We start from the raw sequence: 19834 nt of genomic DNA, 5'->3' as shown, positions 1-19834 counted from the left end.
TCTGGGATCACGGCAGCAAAAGCACAAGGAATAATTTTATGAGAGATTTATGGTCTCTATTGCTTGTAAGAATTCATAAATGGACAATGAATTTGCATAAGTACTCTATGTTAATGTTCAGAGAGCACTTATATTCGATTTATGTGTTTGATATTCAATATATGTGTTCAATATTCAATAGTGCAGTTAGTTGGAATTGGAAACCTATCAAACTTGACTAGAATCTACCAGTGAAGAGAAATGGACATTACTTAAAGATAAGGCCCGTTAAGAACTCATATTAGTACAACTTTGTAGCGTGAAGCAAGGCATATGTCTATGCCCATAAGAGATTTGGAATTAAAAATTAGCTGAAATTCACTTTTGATTTATATCTTAATTCATGACATTTCTTATTTGGGCAAGGGCTGCTTTTGTTCAAAAGGCTGATAAAATACTATTATATTTAAAACTGATTAATTTTCTAATAATCTTGTTCTAAATCATAATGCAACTGATTTTTACCATAATACTGGTGTAGTTGTTACAATTAAATTAGATTGATAATACTGATATCAGTGATCAGATGTAAAGGGAGATTTAATTAAAACCTCTGCAAAATGTTCTTCTATTGGAAGCTGGCTCAATAGAGAAGCAACTAGATTTAGTTAGCAATTAAATAATTATTTCTTAGTTAATCTATTTATAACATTGTCAAGATTCAAATTTGGTGGTGAAAGGAAGCAAAAAAAGTTGCCATGTTTTACAAGATTACAAACAAGTTTGGATTGGAATTTTGGAAATGGAAATATTTCTTTGAAGAAAATACACTTCATTGAATAATACAAATAATAAGTATTTTGATTGTTCTTTGCTTTTTTTATTTTATAAAAGGTGCAAAAATGCAGAAAATAAAATAATGGACAGTTTATAATTTTAAAAGTTTGAACACGAGTCAAAGTGGAGAATGTGTAAGATGAAGTTACTGTATAGCCTTGTGCTCATCTTTGGAGATGCACTGGCCCTTGGCCAAGATGAGGATGAGATGTGCTAACTAATGATTTAGAATATGCTGTTTAAATTTCAAACTTATCCAAGAAACACCGGGGACTAGCCTTTCTGCATTATTTTAGATATATGAAATGATGACTAACATCTGGTTTTACTGGTTTAATGCCTGGCTTGACTATCTGACCAGTGAAGAATAAAAGATCCCATTGGACATTTTTTTTTTTCCTCAGGCTCTCCTGAAGCTAAAGTTCCTAAGGCATATCTTAGCATTTCATAATCTGGTGATGAATCACATCTTGTGTGGCTAAGAAAGGCTCCCATGGGGTTGCATGTGAAAATCTCTCAGATTCCAGTGCTGCTTCACTCTTTTTCTCCTCCTTGAATCCATCCTTTGCCTTTCTTAAGAGCCTTACATGGCTCAGTACACGCTGAGAAATCTGAGTCCTTTCAGTTATCCCATCCAATGTAATCAACACACATTAGTACAACTATCTCTATAAAATTTTTTTTGTACTGTATAAAATTACATCTATCAACACCTTAGCATTTCTGATTTTATTAATATTAGTAATAGCTCATGTTCATTGTATGCTTATTATACGTCAGACACTGTCTAGATACTTTAAAAGATATTAATTCATTTAATCTTCAAGGCAATATTTCATGCAGGTAAAAAAAATGTTTTATCATTCTCAATTATCACATGAGGAAACTGAAGTGCCAAAGTCTTTGGGAAGTTAGTTCTTCCTAGGTCACTCTTATTAGTTAAGATATGAACCAATGCAGTTGGGTCCTAAAGTCTATATACTTCCTCACTGTTTTTGTTGCCTAATATCATATTCTGGTATCAGAATTAGAATGTTTTCTCAACCCAACACTATAAAAAATGATTGTGTGTGTATATATATACACACACACACACACACATATATATATTCTTTTATCCTATTCATTTTCTCCATCTTAAATTATTTGCAATTTTAAAAAACATTTCATATTTTCTACACCACTTTATTTTGATTTCCTTTACACAGAAAAACTTTTTCTGTCCCATAATCTCCTTTAATTTAATTCTACTTGCTAATTAGGACTCTTTTCTCCCCTTAGTCTGAGCTCAATGTCCCTATTATATGTTCTAGTGACCAACTCTGTGCTCCTATACTTTAAAATGCTTACTGATAGATTTTAATCTTTTTTCCTAATATGGATAAATTTTCCTAATGTATATTTTAACTCCAAAATGTAAGCTCCTGAGATCAGGATTATGCCTTACTTTTTACATCTGCAGGCCCCCCAAAATTTCTGAGATGTTGTAATTTGATAAATAAATATGCCAAGATTTATATTTTTGGGAAAACAGTTCTGTCCTTTTGACAAGTTTTGCTGTTTACATTTATTATTTGGTCATTTACTTTCCCAGATTTATACTCAATCAAATAATAGCACTGGTTTATATCTGCTTTTCTTTATGACGATACCAACTTCTAAACCATCAACATTCACGTCACTTTTTTCAGTGAAGCAAATGTGGTATGTGATAATATATAAAAATAATTATCCTAAAAGGTTAAGCAAAACATAGCAAGACAAAAATTGATATTTAGTATATGTTAAAATTAAAAGTTTTTAGGAGGAAAAAAATAGATTCCTAGGCCCCTCTTTGGGAAAATGCTGAGCTTCCTTTTCTGTTCTGAACTCTCAGAAGCATCTCTTAGTTCATTCCAAGAATAAACACTTTGAATTTTCTAAAAAATATTCTCAATAATTTCTTCTTTGAGAAAGGTCAAATGAGAATCTTAATGAATATAATTAGTGTCATTTATTAAGTATGCTTTGCTTTAGAATGCTGGTTCTTGGATGGCATTCAATCAGGAAGCTAAAGCAATTCCGATATGGTTTAAGAATCAATAAACCAGTGAGATTTTAGACCCTGAGGTCTTATGTAATGTTCTCACAGTAGATGGGCCATTCAGCATGGAGCAGTCCCAGTTTGGGTTAGGACTACAATTCTTACTTTACTGTATTCGCTCTATCTGGATAGGATCCAATCCTATACTGGCCACTTTGACTCTAATAGAAGCCACAAAGTAACCACGGAGGCATGGCCAAATCATGTCCAAGAGGAGCCATTAGCATCACACTTATCTTTATTTGGGCCAAAAAGAATAGATACTTAGATCATAAGAGTTTTCTGTCCTACTCCAGGTGAGAGAATGGTGCCATCTCTTATCCTTTGTGTTCATAGTAGGCCTGTTTGTGTTTTAATTTTTGTTTATTTATTTTTTAATCTTGATTGTTCCTTAGTAAGAATTTAACTATCATAGGGGCAATCCTTAAAAGTTGATAACTTCCTTTTTAGTATTTCTTATTTTTTAAAATTCCTCTTACCTGCTTTTCCTCAGCGTTTATCCCTACTTCAGTAAGGCTTCTCTGGACATACACATCTGGATTTGTTTAAGCTGTATTAGGATGCCTGACCTCACTTATGGGAAGAAGACCATCACACCATTAAATATTCCTGCTCATGAGGTCTAGCAGTGTTGGAGCTGCTTCCCTTAGTAAATACAGGATTCCACTGGGTAGCTTAACTTTCACCTGCAAAAAAAATCCATTTTAGAGCTGGGCTTATTTTCTCCTATGATCCCAAGTACTTTTGTTCTTAAATCTCATCTCCTAAAACATTTCTACAGTTTGAGACTCCTCTGGCTTTACTTTTAAACTCACATTTACCTATCAGTGTAAATCTCTTTCAAGAGCACTTCCTTTCCTTGCCAGAGGTCCAAGTTTTTGACTCTCAATCTTCCTCTGCAACTCATCCATCCAGGTTGTCTCTTGCCAGTGTTACTGAATTGATGTGAGATCCTCAGGAGCAGCATGACAAAATCCTCTTTGTATGCTACTTCCAATTATCCCTCCTCTTTCTGTGCTCATTTGGCCTCATACAACAGTAACACATTTTTCTGGAGTAGCTTGAGATATTCTTTGGACTCACGTATAGATAGATGAAGTATAAGGCATGCCAGTGGAAGAAGGCTCTTTCTCTGGCCTGGTCATCACTCTTAAGTGCCCCTCGAAGGATATCTAAAAATGTGAGTCTAGGACAACCATCATTACCAAGAAAAGGGCAGAATTTCAGGTCAGCTGAGGCTTGAATTTAATTGCTCGAATATATTTCTCTGTGACTTTGCCAGCCTCTGGACTAATACACAAGAGGAGAGCTTTATTCTTTCATTGCATTTCTGAGCAAGATGTGAATATGAAGGAAGCTTCACTAAAATCCCCATAGTAATTCAGAAGTTAATAATTTGTAAATAGATTCTGGAGCCACCAATTCTGAGTCCTCCAAGCCATGCTGTTATCTGTGGGGACCTTTATGATGTACATCTAGGACCTTAGGGGTCACTGTAGGAGAAGGAAGATTCATTCTGATGAAATTTCATGCCCTGAAGTCTTTGCCACAATTCCAAAGAGAGAGAGTTCTAGAAAACTTGCTCTCCAATCTAGAGATTAGAATGGAATTAATTCAGTTTCCTTGTGATACAAATGCATGAGTTTACTAATGCTTGCTTTCTCTCCCAACCTTCTCTCCTTTCCTCACACACACAAAAGCAGACATTTGTAGACTCACTATGTTCTGCTAAGCACTTTGTAGGCAAGATTCTAAAGGGCTCCTCCAAAACCTCTGTTTGACTGATATTATTAACACTTCTGTTTTAAAGATGAGAAAACTGATACTCATGGAGAGAATGTCTCCATTGTCTCAAATTCTAATTTAGAGTATAAAATGATCATCATCAAGAGTTAAAAGTAGATTTTATAATGGAATTTTTTTCACATTAGAGCACTTCAAAGTACTATATTAGATGTGAGGGAAAATAATTACCATTATAAAAGAATTTATGATTATGTGACAGATTTCGCTTTGTGCTTGCCCTTTTTTAGCTTCTGTCCTAGCAAATATATCTGGATTCCAATGAACAGACTTGAAAGAAAGTTATAAAATTTTACTTGATTAGTAAACTTTCCAGGGAAAGGATGGGAGCATTTTTTTTCTTCAATAATGATAAAAAATTAGGCGAAGAGGAGGTAAGACATCCCTATATATTGTCTTCTCACGACTCTGAAATTTAATCAGTATTAATCCTGAAAATTATCATGTTTCCTGCTCCCAGTTCATGACCATCAATAGGACCATTTGCCGAAATTTAGGGAGATTCAGTTCATGGATATCATTACTTCTGCTAAATGTGGCTGCACAGTGCCTAGAAGAAAATGACATTGAATGAGGTGAAAAGATTATGATTCTACTTTACTTACCAAGTGTTTCAGAGTGACAAATCCAATGATTGTAGAAGCGGCATTAATAACTGCCTGCCCTCGCCACTTCAGTTCAATTTCCTACACTGTCTGCTGAGTTTACAGTTTTCACAACAGGCTCTGCTTTGGGTTAAACCACCCGTGATTCTACCTATACTTCAGTGAAACAATAAGCTGAGGCAATCGAGGAATCATTGTCTTGGGTGGTCTTGTGTCCAATGTCTGAAATGTTTTTCCTTTATTTCATCTAATTTTATTATTATTTCAGGCAGGAGGAGAAATCTAGTTCCTCGTACTCTATCATGACTAAAAGTAGAGGTTTTATTTCTTTTTCATCTTAGAAAAAGAAAAAAAAATGAGAAAATTAAAATTTACATTAAATTTTATATTCATATTAAACCTGGCAGTTTCTTTTGGTCTTTGTGTTACACTTCACTTAGGAATTATCTTGAGATAAAAATCTAAGTTTCTTAATGCAGTAGTGGCGTCGTTTTCTTTTCAGAGTATGAAAATTAGCATAATATATCTAATTAGACATATTCAGAATTTCTAATATCTAGTTTTAACTACAGTGAATGGTCAAGTGTTCTAAAAAATTCACCAGGACAAACTGTATGTTGAAAATAATTAAGAACAGGAGAACAATAAGAAAATTGTTTAATTGTCATGTCTAAGTATGAACTCTTCATTAAATAAATTATGAGACAAAATATTGGCAACCTAATTGAAGATGAGAAGTTGCAAAAAATTATTGAGTGTTCTGAAATACAAAATTGCATTCATTATTATGTAAAATAAATTTCATGGTAAATGGAAATGAGATATTAGCTAATAACATAGCGAATGTCATAATTAACAATACATTTAAAGAGTATGACAAAAAAACAAAAACCAAAAAACAGTAAAACAGATTAAGAGCCCAGAAGCAGACCCATACATAGAGGATCATTTGATTTGTGACATGGGTTACATTGATGTTGGGAAAGGAATGTCTTTTTAATAAGTTGTACTGAGTTAATTAGATATCTACCTGGAAGATGTTTAAAATCTTCAGACAGATAAAGGGAGAAATAATATCCATAAAAATAAGATAAACAAGAAAATGTGAAAAAAATCTCAAATAAAGCCCATATGTATTTGTTTACATATTTATTCCATACTTATATAAAAAAAATAAATATAAAAAAACACTAAAATTATGTAAAAGACAGACTTAGAAATTTCAATATAAGTCTAAGAATAGTTCCAGGAATGGAAAAGCAGAGTTTTCAGGGCTAAGTTAAAGATTTCCAGAAAGAAAGAAAATTGTGAGTTTTGCAAGAACACACCAAGTAATAAGAAATTGATGTGTGTGAGTGAACTCTCAGAGTCTACTTTGAATGTTTACATGACAAGGGAATTAATTTTTTAAAGAGTAGGCATAATGTGTAAGAAATCCTCAGAAGGAAAGAGAAGCCTGAAAAAATATTAATACCTGAGCAAAAATCAGAGCTTAAAAATCCTATGACATAAAAGCTGGCTGTGGTAATGCAATTTCAGAAGCTAGGGAATTAAAACCCGACTTTTGTCTTTTAATCTATGTGCACACATCTGCTAAATGTTGGGCAAATGCTATAGCGGTGCCATGGGAAACTGTCAATATTGATATTGCTTATAGATAAAAAGAACTCGCAATGTAAAAATAGACTAAGCAAACCAACTTAACAACATCAAAGAATTCCAATTAAATCATTTTTGAGAACTATGCCATGTGACTAACTCTTCACCATGCCTTTGAATAAGTTTATCATTAAATCTTGTCATTTTAATTTAATTGTATATTATTTGATTTAAAAAAAAGATATGCTTATATTTAGTTTCTTAATCATGCTATTTCAGATCACAACTTATAAAATGATATCATCTTGCTGGGAGAGCTCAAATAGTACAGTGTGTTTAAATAGAGCGTTCTTTCTATCATTTAGTCTATTTCAGAAGGAAATTGTCTACAAATAATATTTTTCTTCATGTAAATTATCATTATCATCTTTTCACTCCTGTTATGTTTTCGTTATATTTACAGACTGCCAATTGGGTAAAACAACATTTTACTGTCTTATAAAAACACCCAATTTAAGTATAAGCAGTTCTCACTTCGAATGGTAGTGTGGGACAGCGAAAACAACTATGCCAGCTGAAAATATGATAAGAAAATTTAGATAATAAGGAAACTTACAATTGTTCCATTAACTTCAGAATTAACTTTGTCCAAACATTAAGAACTCTTTTACCATAAGTTATAAGTATATAGAAAAATGAAAACTAGTAAAATTATTTTTTTAATATATTGTAAAAATGTTAGAAAGGGATACATAAGAATTTGATCAAATCATTCTAATGGTTAAACTTCTTCCTTTGAATAATCAGGAATAATAAAGGCAATAAATACTAAAAAGATGAAGCAAAATTAAAAGACCAAGGATTGGATTGTCTGCAAATGGAAGAGAATTTGTGATTGGTCTTGGGTTAACTTGAAAATTCTTTCATTCTCAATTTCAATTTCCCAATGTTAAGATGTGCTCCATGTTGCCTGTCAAACATTTTTTACCATGAAGATCCATCATCTGAAATATTATTTCTTATTACAGAATTATTTTTTAAAACTTTCACTCATTTGTGTCTAGAATGTTTACACTTGAATTATGAGATTTTTAAAAATTATGGCACTGCAATTATTAATCGATGGTATTCTCAAATTAGAATAACTCACATGCAAGTTTAGTTAAATTGAAGACAATTGTCCCAGTTATCAAAGGCACTAATGAATTGTGAAAGAAGAAATGTAGAAGTTTTCAACTCTCTAAGAATTAAATAAAAACTCAAGACATGATATTGCACTTAAGGAACAGCTAGATTGTTTATGTTTGAGAGTAGTTAAAGGTAACAATAACGAACCACAAGAAGGCCCATTTCTTTATGTTGAATTATTTAAAAAGTATTCACTTTTCTCTTTATTCTAAATTTGGAGTTTCCATGACTTAAACAATATTAATAGTCATGCTGCTAAATTTATAATATCAGTATCATATAGATATTTTACTTACGGATGATTTAATTGTGTTCCTGACCTATTCATGTTTAGATTGGTGTGCATGTCAAATCTGGTTACTATTTTCACCTCTGACTTAAGAAACTTTATATTTATTCTGACAACGATACAAATGATTATGCCAACTCGGGCATACACAGCTATTAACTTTATGACTCTCAATTTCAAAGTCAGCAAATTTTAGTTTGTTTTTCAATTTTCAGATAGATTTACAATTTATCTGAGTAAAATTAAGGATTACTATGTTCAGGCAAGAAATATAAAATTAATCAATATTGTTTATTGATGGATTACAGAAAAAATTAAATTATATAAATATATAAATGGCCTTTGCAAACTTAGTACACAAATATTATTATCATAAGTATTTCTATATAATTAAAACTGTTAAAGTACTTTTTCTTAATGAGATTTTATTTTTATATTTTAAAATGTAACAAGAATGCACAATATTTTTCATAATTTTAAACTACCTGGTTTATGACATGACATAAAATTTAATATGTTTTGATGTAATTCACATTCAAATGAAAAGTTTTCAAAAACATTTACCTATTAGTTTATTAATATTAAAATTTACTAGTTGGTTTCAATAGAAATTTAAAATAGAATATTCTCTTTAGAAAGACTTATAGCTTCAACCTTGACACCAATGTAATCTCATAATAATGATAACCTTTCCTTCTTATATCCTGTTTTATTAATAGTGAAATTCTCTCCTTCAAATTAGAACTTCGGTTTCACAAGTTCTGGCTGAACTTGTATTTTCATCATCAGCTAAAATTTTAGTATCAAATTATTACCAAGGAATCATTTAATTAAAATCTACTTTCAAATTGTATAATTTAAAAAAGATAATTTACTGTTTTTCCTTTACTTAGAATGGATTTATTCATGTATACTAGATATCCTTTGGTGATGACATATTAAAGAAAGTTGTGAAGGAATTTTTTTTTTTTATGTGTCCAGAATTTGTTTTCAGTGAATATCACAGAACTATGATTATTTGGCTCACTACAAAATCACAATATCTGACTGCTTTGCAGCAAGCACTACTGAAATCTTTTACTTTCCTCCTGATATTTTGATGATTCTTTTCTTCAATCCTCTTAGCAGCTCTTTCAAATTTAACTACTGCATTTTTTTCACAGCCTTATTTCTAAATCAAATGCTCTCCAACACAACTATAAACTCATTTAATTTTCACAATAAACTTGTACGATAACTCTCTTTTTAATCTTGTTTTAGAGATGAACAAAACTGAGGCACAGTGAGGCTAAATTAACTGCTCAAAGTCAAATAGCTAATAAGAGCGATCTGGAATTTGAAGCCAGTTTTCTTGGCTCTAGAATCTGTGATTTTTCTCATGATGTTATAATACTAGGCTTCATAAGCCAGTCATTCCCTATGATATGTATAACAAGAATCTTCTCAATCATTATGTGTTAAATCATTAATTTAAATGGCTGAATGGTCAAGGAAAAAAAATTCTGTAGGGAGAGAAAAAATAAGAGACTAGTAAATATAACATCTAGTTTACATCGAAACAAACTGCAATTGAGTTTACTGGGTAAAATAGCATGCCAATATTAAGAATCAGTTACTGAAAAAAAAAAATGCTAATTGGTTAATATTTCCTGAGAAATTGTTTTTATAGAAAACATTGTAATATTAATGAAGATGATTCCATGTTGGTTTTACATTTTTAAATTTTAACATTTCAATTTGCTGTTAACAGTACATTTGTAGAGAACTACTAGATGCATCCTTTACAACTATGAATTAATTCAAATCTAATAGGTTATTTTTTAAATTCTAATTCTTATTTTATTGATGAAAAACTGAGGTAACATAATTTGCCTGATTATCACAGCTAGTAAATTCTAGAGGCAGGATTCAGTCTCAGCAGCCTGTATTAGCATCTGTACTTTATATGCCATGCTATTTGAATAAGAATCTTGTGTATAATGAGTAGACTATCATAAGAAAATAAAAATATTTAGTTCCTGGGAAACATTGAGGATTCTAACTGTGTTTCTTAAATAACATCATGCTTCTTTACTGAACAGTTTTTTTGTTTTGTTTTGTTTTTTTGCTAGCTGATGTATACTCTAGCATTAGATAGCATTAGAGGTCTCACTTAGCTCATTTTTTTCTTATGTTGTATGAAAGTAGAAAGTGATTTGGATGCAAGGAGTTTTTTTAGAGACATAAATATAATAATGCCAGTAACTAGTTTTCTCATAATTCTCCTTCATTAGTCTGCTAGTGAATATTTTAAAATGTAAGAAATAGAGTGTTTTGGGTAAAGATTTTAGATGAAGGCTGGAATATTTGATTTGCCAGTGTCTACTGCAGTAAAGCAAAAGAAAATGAATAAACAAACAAAATCTCTTTCGTAGGATGTAAAAACAAACAAAATCTCTTTCGTAGGAAGACTGTTCCCTTTGTTTCAAATCAATACCATGTGAAGTCTGTATAACTTTGTTGTAAGGATTAAGACAGATGGGAGGGAATACATTTAAATTTCAAAAAACATTTGCCTTGCAAGGAATTTTCTTAAGATAATTTGTTTCATATCTAAATTATGAAAGGCTCAAGAATAAGCATTGCAATTGCCATTTATATCATAAAGAAAAATGCAGTTTTGAGCAGTTTACATTAGTTCTATTTCTTCATTTTTTTGAATCATCCTCTTCTTTGAACTATTATTCAAAAGATGGTGTTGCTTTTTGTACTTTGTGGGGTATTTTTCGCATTGGCTAATGATGAAAAGTTGCCATTGTCTTTCATCCTTATCATCATATTCACTGTTCTTAGTTGGATGTTTTTTGGACGACACCTTGTCTTGCAGAGAGCTGCGGGACTCCATTAGATCCAGTCAGGCATCTGAGCCTAATTAACAAAGTTCTAACTACTCTGCTGACAGTAGATTTGGTAAATTAAGGTGTTTACTTCTAAGTCATTCAGGATCTAATATTTTTAAATGGAACATTACTAATGATCACAAAGCATATTTCATATTTGTATTATGTTTCTAATGAAGAGAAATAGAATGTGACTGATTACGTATGAACCAGAAAATTTATTCAGGCTGCCCATGTTTCTGCAGAGATAGCCTGCAGTTTATAAAGTTACCATTGGAATAGTGTAAACTATTAAACTTTGAACTCCTAACAATTGAATTGTACAAGAAAGAAAAAGTCCTGAACGATGGTGATTAGCCAGCATTCTTGAGACGATCTGGCTTCTGAACATCAGCTTCTATGTGGTCACATCAAGTATCTTCACCATTGTAGGAGTAAGAACTCTAGTTAATGTAAGCAGCAAAGAAATTTACTGAAAGACTATCTGGTCCCTCCCAAAATTAATGTGAAGGCTGGAGAACCCAGTTTGAGAAAAGGGGAAGAAGTAAAAAAGGTTAAGTTCACAAGCCCAAAGCCTCTTTCACTTAAGGATGATGCTCACAACACCGCCAACACAGGAGTCTTCATAATAAATCTTCCTTTGGACTCATTCCTACCATTGCTATTGTCAACGTAAGAAACATCCGAACTTGTAGGGAATTTTAATGAGTTTATTTAAGCCATACTGACGATGATTGCTGGAAAGCAAAATCTCAATGGATTGAGGAAATTCTCTGGAGAATGGCAGTTTCGTATTTTATTTTCGACATTAGACTCAAAGGAGGACACGTAGAAAGGGTTATATGAAATTCATTGGTGGGTAGATTAGGGTGGTGGGAGAAAGCAAAGTGGGGAAATCTCTTGTATTGGATAACAGGTAAAATGGAGAAACACATATTTCTTTTACATCGATTGGCACTGGACGATTACCAATTAACATTTAAAACACATAGAGAGGGGATTCGGGGAATGAGAGAACAAGGAGGGGCTCTGTGGTCTCCTGCTCTGCTGTGGTGGGTTGTGACCTGAGGGGTCTGGAAAAAGGGGACTACCCTGACTTTCCAATGGTATGTTATTTTAGATGCAAAAAAAGACAATAGACAGGCTCACTTAAGATAAAGATTGACTTTTGTAAAAGAAGCTACAGGCTTAGGATGCAACTACTTGCCATGACCTACTTAAAAAAATTTTTATGGTCAGACCATCCTGTGTGGTTAATTTTGGCCTCTGAGTTTGTAGGGCCCACCTTGCTGTCCTCCCCTGAGTTTGTCAGGGGTAGTATATGCTGCCTTTTTTGTCCACACTATGAATCATTTCTTACCTGTCCTACTATTTTTGTCTTATTTTCTCAAGACTCAAAACCAAGGCAGGATTAAGTCATTGGTTGGGCCTAAGTCACAGCCTGAACTCTAGTTATCAAGGGACAGGAAGAGAGAAGTGCTGGAGCTGTAGCCTCATGGACCATGCTTCCCCAAAAGAGGATCATGGTGAGAAATTTACCAAAGATAGGAAGAGTCAAAAGACAATGGCCCACTTCAATCATTATTACCATATTCATAGTACATGTTGCAAAGAATGATCAGTTAACAAACAAGTCAGGTTCTAATTCAAACTCAGTATTTACCAATCTCATGATCTTGGCTAAGGAAGTTACTTCTCTGAGCCTTTGTTTTCTGTAAGGATAATAAATATTGAGTCAAGTGTAAGCATGCCACCAGATGACCGGTTGAGCCACATAAAAAAGTTTCGGTGCTGTTGACACATTAAAAACTCATTAGCAGCAATACCTCAATCATCCTTGTTGAGCTCAGAAGCCACTTCCATCTCTGTGGAAGGATTACTTTGTATATGTGGTAGCTGGGGAAGAGACTGACTGGTTTCAACAAGAGAAGGACATTTTGTCAACCAGATTATTGGATAAGCTTGGGCCAAGACAGCTCAGCACCAAAAATGGAATAATTTCTGAGCCTATTTCACGAAGGTCTGTGATTCACCTGGGTATATTGCCTCAGGACCCTCTGGAGATGGCATCAAGGGAGGTTTATGATATAGTCCATGCTATCAACTGAACTGTGTTCCCCCCAAATTCATGATAAAACCCTAAACGTTAGTACCTGAAAATGTGACTGTACTTGGAGATTGGGCCTTGAAAAAGGTGATTAAGGTAAAAGGACACCTTAATCCAATCTGACTGATGTCTTTATAAGAAGAGGAATTTTGAAGGTATAAAGAGACGACAGGGGAGTGTGAGGACCAAGGGACAATCACGTGAAGAACAAGCAAAAGAGCAGCCAAATGCAAGGCAAGGAATGAGGCCTCGGGAGAAATCAAGCCTGCCGATCCCTCGTTGTTGGGTTTTAATCTCCGGAACAGTGAGAAATAAATTTCTATTGCTGAAACAACCCTGTGCAGCATTTTGAACGACATCTCTCTATTAGTTTTGTACTACTGCAATAACAAATTAAACTTAGTGTCTTAAAAGAACACAGACTTATTTTCTTATAGTTCTATAGGTTAGATGTCCAAAATAGACCTTATTGGGCTAAAATCACGTGTTGGTAGGGCTGCATTACTTTCTGGGTGCTCTAGGGAGAAATCTGTTCTTGCTTTTCCCAGCTTCTAGTGGGCACCCATAGCCTTTAGTACGCGGCCTTCTTCCTTCATTGCCAAGCCAGCAGCCTTGTATCTCTCCCAGCATTCTGCCATCCGCGCGTCCCTTTTCCGAGTCTCTTCTCCCTTCCTCTCCTGCTTTCAAGGATCCTGGTTATTACATTGGTCCCACTCAGATAATACAAAATAACCTCCCTATTTTAATGTCAGGTAATTAGCAACCTTAATTACATGTACGACTTTAATTCCCCTTTGCCCTATAACAGGACAGTGTTCTGGGAATTAGGAGATGCATATCTTTCTGGGGAAAAGCATTATTCTGCTTACCATAAGTCTTATCACTAGGTTGTTAGGTTGTTCCTCAAGGGGCCCATCACTCAAAGTGTAGTGGATTTTTAAAAAATATCACAATTCTGGAACTGTGTAAGATATTAAAATCCCCATAATAACGAGACTTAGGTTTCTGTCTACCAGATCCTTAAGAGGCTACCTAACATTTCTAGACAATAAATATTTATTTCATTCCTAGACAATTAATATGAAGAATTAACTCTCCGTCCTTTCACAAATCTCCTGCAGGGCTATCCATTTACCAGACCTAATTGAAAGCCAGACCTCAAGAGAGCCATTTATTTTAGTCCAAAAAAGTTAACCTATTGGGGAAAGTAGAAGGGTAGAAAGAGATGGAGAGTGGAGAGTAGATCTGGCATAGCAAATGAGAAAATGTCAAGCCCACCATCTGTCACCATCAAATCCATTATCAAGTCCTATTAAATTACCTTTTTAATATCTCTCTCCATTTCTTCCCGTTATCACTGACACCACTCAAGTCCAAACTGCCATCAACCTTTCCCTACACTAGTGCATTAAGTTCCTAACTAGTCTACTTACCCTCAATCTAATGTCCCACCTCCTATTTATTCTCCACATTACATTGCAAATAATCAACTTTAAAAATCCAAATGCATCTTCTTCATACTACTTCAAAATCATTAATGTCTTTTCACTGTTTATAAGATAAAAACTTCTCAATCCTTCGGCCTCCTCAGCCTTCTCTGGAACCTTACTTGCCACCTTTTGCTTTTGTTACGCCAGCTGTATTGGCTTTTCTTTGGTCTTTGTTGCTTTTCATGTTCTTGCCTTCTTCAGGCATTTGGATGTATTATTTTCTCCACCCAGAATGTTCTCTTTCCTTTCAGCAATCCAACTTCCACGCCTCTGAATGGCATGTCTTTTTCTGAGTTCCTGGACTAAGTATATAGTATGTCTTTTTGCCTTTCTACACAACACCACTATCCTGGTTTTACTATGTTTTCTGTGCTCTTGAGGAGATGCCAGAAACTACATTGATCAGAATCATCTTCCCTTTGCGGTTCCTGTTTGGAGTTCATCAATAGCGGTGCTCTCAAGAAATTTGGAGGCAAAGAGAAAGAGCCCTTTAGTCTTTGAAAGCCATTGCAGGCAGATCAAACAGCGAAAGCCAGATCTGAGATTTGGAAGCACTCCTGGAAATCATCAGCAGTAGCTTCTGAAGACATTATGAGAAAATAGAGAAGTATAGATAAGTAATTGTGTATGTTCATGAAAGCTAAGTATCCATGTGGCATAGTGGAAAGAAAATCATAGAATATAGATGTTAGTTCATGCTCTGTCACTCTGTCACTGTCCAGGTGACCCTAGATAAGTTTTTTGAAGAGCCTTTAAGTTTTCTCATCTCAAAATGAAGAAGTTTTGCTATGAGAATGATATGGAGCATGTGAAATTGCCATAAAAAAAAAGTGGCATCCACTTTGCTACAATTCCCTTGGCTATAGTTTAAGTCCTATTCTCTTCCTGAGGCTCTAGGCTGATATCCCATAATGATTCCAGGAGAGCTCTGGGTAGGAATTTATTTAATGAATTTTGTTCAAGCTTAACACTTTTATCAGGTTTAAGCTTATTTAACTGCATGGTTCTGTTTCTTTCACTCTGAAGCCACACTTCCCTAAGCTCAGTGCAATGTGCAGTCACGTTTTTAAAGTATCACTTAAAAATAAGGTCACATTTACTTTTTTCTTAACTGGCATTTTTGTGTCTTTTTAGTAAGACATGGATCACAAGGAAAGGGTGAATTGTTAGTATTGCTTCGGGGAGGCAGCTGAGCTTGCAAGAAAATTAGTGACTTGTCTTTTGTGCATACTCTACCTCCTCCACTTCCCTAACTGTCCAAGGAGTGTGACTTTTAGAGCCTAGTATACACTTTTTCCTGTCTTTTAGCATGTTTTGTAATTTCATGTTGAAAGTGAGAAATGATGTATTAGGTAATAGGAACTGAGGTAATTAGGCCTCAGGGAGAGATTTCATGATAACCTGGCTGGGAGTTAGACTGTGTTTAATGTTTGCTGTTAGCTGTGGCTGTCAGAAGTGAAAATTTCCGCTAGTGTCCTTGTTTTCATCTCCTCTGTTGTCATGTGAATTTCTCTACCAACTTCCTCTAAAAAAGAACTTTGCAACCCTTTCAGCTCTAATCTACTGTTATCATACTGGAGCCCTCTTAATGGAGTGGTAAGATATGGGGAAGGGGAAGTGTTCTATAATTTGGGGATTTAATTTCAGGTTTTTAGTGGGCCCGAATCCCTGGGCTGTGACTTTCACAGTTCCTCCTTTCCCCACTGCCCCCATTAGGCAGGACATGACTGAAGCTGGAAGTGGGTAACTACCCTTCAGTTGCCTCAGTGCGATGAGTCTTTTTACCGGGGAGGAGGACATTTTTATGGAGAATGCTCTGGTTGTATTTAAGTCATGACTTTTCTCCTCTCCATTATCAGAGGCATGTGGTGAATTTATTTATTTATTTATTTATTTTTTGGCTCTTCACTGGTGTGATTTCTGAAAATAAAGCCCACGAAAGTTTGGGTTCCCCCTAAGACTGCAGCCCCCCAGGAGTCTCCCACTCTTCACACTAGTCCTCGCTCAGTCTTGAACAATTTAGCAAAATGATTATTTAAGTGTTCTCACCAGTTTATGCTCTGTCAGAGGCTTCTGCTCCAGGTAAACTGAAATTACCTGTGAGTCTCCATAGTTACTACTCAAAAATTTGGGTGGTGGTTTGCCCTGAGACCCCAATTCTCTAATGGCTCCAAGAAAAATTGTTGCTTTTCAGTTTGTTCAGCTAATTTTTCTTGTTATAGGGAAGTGAGTGATGACTTCTAAGCTCTTTAGATGTAGGGCTGGAAGTAGAGGTCTTCTGTGTACTGTCTTTTAGAAACCAAAATTCTGGTAAAGTGCATTGATTCTCAAAGAAAAATAAATATGCATATTGGTCCCTCCACTCCTCTGAATGTTAATGTATTATTTTACTATAACTTTCTGTCAAGACAGAAACATAAATTTAGACCTAAATTCTGTAGGTCTATAGTTTCTAACCAACTTTTGAAATATGATGCATTTGAAAATTTAAAAAATCCTACAGAAATACTAAAAGTTTAATAAAAAACATCAATATAATATTGTGCAGGTGAACCAAAACATTCTTTTTTTTAGGCGAGGCAACCCTTGCTTGACCTTGCAGATTGCAAGGACCTTGTCAATTTACAATCCCTTATTTTTTATTTTTTAAGCCTGCAGCACCTGGTCTTCCTAGGTGGTCTCCCACCCAAGTACTAACCATGCCTGACCCTGCTTAGTTTCCGAGATCAGATGGAATCCGGCTTGTTCAGGGTGGCATGGCCATAGACTGAACAAAAACATTTTGATAAGCTTAACAAAAGGAAGATATTGCGTAGTTCTGATACTGTATTTAGTCTGTTTTTGTATTTTAACTTTAATAATACTATATAAGAAACTTCTATTCATATAAGATTATATAAAATGTTACTGATAACATCAAGGTTTTTCTATTTATAATCATCAAATAAAAGCTCTGCTAGAATATCAATATCAATTTTAATGACTTATATTTTGATAGTTATATAAATGTCCTCTATTCACATAATGTGTTCATTATAGCATTAATAAAATTTGTATTTAAATCACTAGTTATTGCTTTGTTCAGAATATTAAAAAACATTATCTGCAAATTTATCACATAAATATTTGGTATCATTAGAATATAATTAATGACCTGTTGCAATTTTAAACTTACAAAAGTATCTCTTAATGAGGGTAAGTATATCTTCCTTTGAGTTCAGCATGCATGCTTTTACCACATAAGCCCTATGAGACTCAAGTCAGTTCTTCAAACTCATTTTTCTGTTTTAGTTGTGAAATGTATTTGCACACTGGGCATAATGTTATAAATAGCCTTCATTCTAGACATACATGTCTGCAGGCAACAAAAAAAAAGTCATTGGACTCCCATGGCAGTAACTGATAGTGAAACCACTATTCAGATGATCTGGAATGTGCCCATGTTTGTGGATTGTTTTTCAATATAATATTTCTGATGGAGACCCCTGATAATATATATACTGATCTTGTGAGAAAATGTATATTTTGTTGAATTTTGAAATCTGACTTAACTGAGTTTGCATACCAGCTCCGATGACTCATAGATCCATGATCTTGATACATTTGCTTAATATCTCTAAACCTCAATTTCTTAATCAGGAAAATGACCTGGCAAAGTTGCTGTGAAATCAAATGAAACAATGAATATAAAGTCTCAGTTCCTGAGACATTCCCTCTGTTCTATCAATTACTCATTAGATTAACTTGAATATATTTTCTACTTCATTCCTTAGTAAGGCATCCTACATGTAGTAAGATCTAACAGATAATCATGTGATATAATACATGATATGTTATTTATAAATACACACAAAGAGACAGGGAACTTTTTTTTTTTAATGAACAACCAGATTTTTGAAGAATGTGGAAGTAATCATATAGAGAAGTGGTTAGCACTGTGGAAGTAAAGATATATACATAACAATATTACAGGGACATTCTAGAAATATAATCTACTCTGACAGAAATAAACCTCATTAGGATAAAGTTTTAGAAAGTTGGTGTCTTAGCTTGTTATTCCCAGTATGATTTTCCTATTCATGTCCTAATACCTTGACAAAGGTATTCACATTTAAAGATTTTTAAACTCCAGATTTTTTAAAGACCTCAAAAGGACCATATTTTACACACACACACACACACACACACACACACACACACACACGCAGTATATATAAACAATTATAAAGGAAATAGAATGAGTCCTGATATTAGTCTAAGTTTCTCTTCACTAAGAATTTGGTGATAAACAGTGTGGTTAAGAAATGGCCTAATAGCCTTCATGCAGGTCTAGCCTGCATCCACCTTAGTAATCTTACTTCTTGTCTAAAGCTATGTGGCTGGAACTCTCACTGCTAGTTCAATGCCCCTGTTACTATGACCATTACTATTAACCTTTAAGAATGTCTGGATGATACTGGTACTTTCTGACTCTCAAACACAGTACCCTGTTCCTGTATTCTTTCTACCAGGCATATTGTTTTCTGCGATAATAGTGTTCTCCGGTGCTCGAGCACATAACAATATTATTTTGGCCATTTATGATAGGAAATCTGATTCTTCTCTGTTTGGAGTACTAAGAAGTGCTTATGGCATATAAACCAAACACCTTCCCCCAGAAGAATTAGATCTAAAGTTTAACTCATTAATGTAAAGTATGTAAAATGCTTTTTATGTGCATCATACTGGAATTTGTTGAATGTGATCAAATAAATGAATGAAAGGTGTAAACTCTGACAAGGTGGTAGGTGAAGGACATTTCTTTCCTCTGACTCCATGCCTGAGACTCCTTTCCTCCACTCTGCTTCTGGGGGAATAAATAACTAGTTAGGTGCTCAAAAGTAATCTGTAGATAATGCTAACATCAGTATAGATAGAGCTAAAGTGAGCATTATTAGATTATTACTTTTACTAAGTATCCATATTGTTTCCTCGT

The 19834-nt window shown here is 34.0% G+C and overlaps 1 protein-coding gene and 1 pseudogene across 1 annotated transcript in view; one reads left to right on the top strand and one right to left on the bottom strand.

Moving 5' to 3' along the window:
* Positions 1-16369: 16369 nt before the first annotated feature.
* MSR1 (macrophage scavenger receptor 1) overlaps positions 16370-19834 on the top strand; it is a 69553-nt gene continuing 66088 nt past the window's right edge. The window contains exon 1 of the mRNA XM_016129780.2: positions 16370-16455. The gene's annotated coding sequence lies outside the window, so the exon portion shown is untranslated. The remainder of the gene's footprint in view (positions 16456-19834) is intronic.
* Positions 17509-17627, bottom strand: LOC118609605 (annotated as a pseudogene).

The sequence above is a fragment of the Rousettus aegyptiacus genome, unplaced genomic scaffold (assembly GCF_014176215.1).
Source record: "Rousettus aegyptiacus isolate mRouAeg1 unplaced genomic scaffold, mRouAeg1.p scaffold_m13_p_11, whole genome shotgun sequence".
NCBI lineage: Eukaryota > Metazoa > Chordata > Mammalia > Chiroptera > Pteropodidae > Rousettus > Rousettus aegyptiacus.
The sequence above is the reverse complement of the archived record's forward strand: the minus strand, read 5'-3'. Positions and strand labels throughout refer to the sequence as shown.